We start from the raw sequence: 3171 nt of genomic DNA, 5'->3' as shown, positions 1-3171 counted from the left end.
CTAACATAAATGAAGAATGGCTACTTTGGGAGGTGGCTTAGTTGTAAGAAGTTCTTGTAATCTATCATACCTATGAAGTACAGGACGTGTGGGTTTGAATAATGGCAAGTCCCATTAGTGCTTAGATGGTTACACGTCATAATGCAATGCGGGAGGATTAAGTGGTGAGGGGGCAGTGACCGCACCTACTTCATCCAAATGACTTTGGCCGGTAGAATGCTTATAAGGGTCAGTTAACTTCTTTAAGACTCAAATTTTAAAAAATAACTAGATCATTGATTCTAATATTAGATAGAGCAAAGGGTCCAATTCAAATCCAGTTTTGGATTTTAAAAAGGGTACAAGTAGCATATCACATTTTACATTGCACAAGGGACTTAGGAAAAAAAAAATACAAACACATTTTACACTATATTAAGAGAAGAAGTTGAACTTGGAAGGATTGGGATATCTAAATTCCATTCCAGCATTAGCAAAACCTTCTTGATTGTAGGACGAAGTGATGGATCATCAAGAATGCACCAAAGTCCCACTTTAACCATTCTTCAGGAAGATTCTAGTCCACATTCTTTCTACAACATATAAGCTCCAACAACACAATTCCGAAACTATATACATCTACTTTGATTGTAATTGGTTGTTTTTGATACCACTCTGGTGCAACATACCCCTTTGTCCCTCGGATGCCCGTAAAAGTGTTGGTTTGGTCTGGCTTTAGTAGCTTTGCCAATCCAAAGTCAGAGATTTTCGCACACCCATATTCATCTATGAGTATATTCTGCGGCTTTATGTCACAATGAATGATTTGTGACTCACACTCTTCATGAAGATAAAGAATTCCTTTTGGTATGTTGTGTGCAATTTCAATTCTTTCATCCCAGCAAAGTTGTTTTTCAGGTTTGAAGAGTATATCTGCAAGTGTCCCATTGCTCATGTACTCATATACCAATAGCCTATTCTCTCCATCATGACAATACCCGAGTAGATGGACAAGGTTTTTGTGGTGTGTTCTACCAATAACTTTAATCTCGGTTAGAAACTCTTTTTCCCCTTCTGCCAATGCTTTCCCTAGTCTTTTGACGGCTACAAGCTTTTGACCATTCAATATTGTTCCCTTGTACACGGTCCCAAATGATCCCCTACCTAGCTCTTCCTTGAAATGATTAGTCATTTTCTCAATATCTAAATAAGTAAATGACCTTAGAGAAAAATCCATGCTCAAACCAACATTTCCATTATTACTGACCCTTTTATATCCCCAAACACAATTTCTATAAACAAAAATCCCAAAAATCAATAACATAATGAGTTCGAAAACAGCAAGTGAGATGCTTATAATTAGTATGGCCTTTGGATGCTTTTTTTGGCTACCCATGGGCGCAATGTTATGTATGGTGGATGTAGACATACCTACCTTGATGAATGCTATGTTTGAATCACTTAGTACTATTCTTCCATATTTGAAAGGAAGCTTTAGCTTTTGGCACGTACTGTCTTTGAACATAGCGGCTTCACAGTTACAGTCCTCCAGACACGCTGCTCTGCATTCCTCTTTAGTTAATAATGGCAGAATGGAAAAAGAATTATTAAATTCCCATTCAATATTGGATATTGGTTCCATGGTATAATTGATACTTCCATCTTTGCTTTTGCAACTTTCTGCAGTGAAATTCCTTTCACAGCCTGAACTCCATTTCCCCTGGTTAACACTTGCAAATCCTGGAATGCATGAGCAAATGGCTTCTCCACCAATATTAGTACAAAACCCGTTGAGGCCACACAAGCCCTTAGGGTCACACTTATTATCAGAAGATGACCATATGACTGACCAATTGCCATTCCTATCTAAATTGTGTGAGAATAGCCTGAAGATGCCATCGACATCAATTCTCATAAGATAAGACTGTATCTTTTGTCGGATATCCGCCTTGTGTCACATTTTTTAGGTATGTATTGGTATTGAACAAGTAGAGATGGCCATCATCGTCAAGACATAGTGAAACATTATCACCTTTTCCACCTGTCCATGAAGTCCAATAAGAATATGGAGCCGTGTCTGAGGTTTGCACTGGGTACTGCATAAGGTTTCCATCTGTCTGCATTTTCAATCGAAATATTCCTGTCGATTGATCAGATTCTGAAACACTCGAAACTAGCTCTTTTCCCGCTGTGAGGCGTTGACCCTGTAAAAGAGTATTGGTTGGAATATCAAAACTTTGCCATGTTATCTTATTATTAGAATTATAGAGAACAAAGTTTCCCTAATCAAGCATTGATGCGAATATTGCACCGTCTGAAGGATTGGCAATGTTGGTCTCTTTGCCCTGTGCCGATTGCAGGATGATTCTACCATCGATAGTGAAATTCAATGTAGCATTAGCAAGAACTGGAGGATCGTCTCGGTTAGCTGTCCAGACTACTGTCTTTTCAGGAATCCTAGCAAGAAAAACTCCTATAGCATAGCCATTGGCTTGTTGGTAGAAGCCAAACATGACAGCCATGAAGAATTGGTGGTAGGTGTTAAAAAAGAGCCAAGGTTTACAATGGATTTCCCCTTGTTAAGCTTCTGTAGTGATAATTGCTGAAAGAAAAATAAAAAACAAGAGCCTTGCCATTACTAGAAATTAGCTAGTTCTCCCTGTCATTTTTTCACTCTGTTTGTAAATGAAATGCGACTAACTCAGCTCGATATATAGTCAATTAAAAACAAGAGATTTGCCATTACCGAGTTATGATGTTGTCTTGAGTATTACTATTAAACTAGTCGCAGGCCTGCACGTTACGTGTGATAATTTTTTAAATAAAATACTATTTTAGTCCCTAGACTTTATAAAGAGTTTTTTTTTTTTGGTATTATTATATTTAATTATTGATTTGATTGCACTATAAAGTTTTTAATGTCCTCTGTATAGCCATCTCTATTTTATTTCTTACTCCTCTTTACCACCATTTTTTTTTCCAAATAATAGTTACTAATTGACATTTGATTTCATTTTTTTTTTCTTCCTTCATTTATTCTTTATTACTTTGTATGTCCCCTTGCTAGTTGTAAATTTTATGGTTATTAATAAGAAATAGATATCATGGATGGCTTAAATAGTTATAGATGTAGTTATGTTAGTGGTATTTCAAAGGTTTTTTTTTTTTTTTTTTTTTTTTTTTTTTTTTTTT

At 36.3% G+C, this 3171-nt stretch overlaps 1 pseudogene; it reads right to left on the bottom strand.

Annotated features, from left to right (window-relative positions):
• Window positions 1-404: 404 nt before the first annotated feature.
• On the bottom strand, window positions 405-2615 carry LOC115971138 (annotated as a pseudogene).
• Window positions 2616-3171: the final 556 nt, after the last annotated feature.

Source organism: Quercus lobata, chromosome 12 (assembly GCF_001633185.2).
Source record: "Quercus lobata isolate SW786 chromosome 12, ValleyOak3.0 Primary Assembly, whole genome shotgun sequence".
Classification (NCBI taxonomy): Eukaryota; Viridiplantae; Streptophyta; class Magnoliopsida; order Fagales; family Fagaceae; genus Quercus; species Quercus lobata.
Note: the sequence above shows the minus strand (reverse complement) of the source record. Positions and strands in the feature narration are given on the sequence as shown.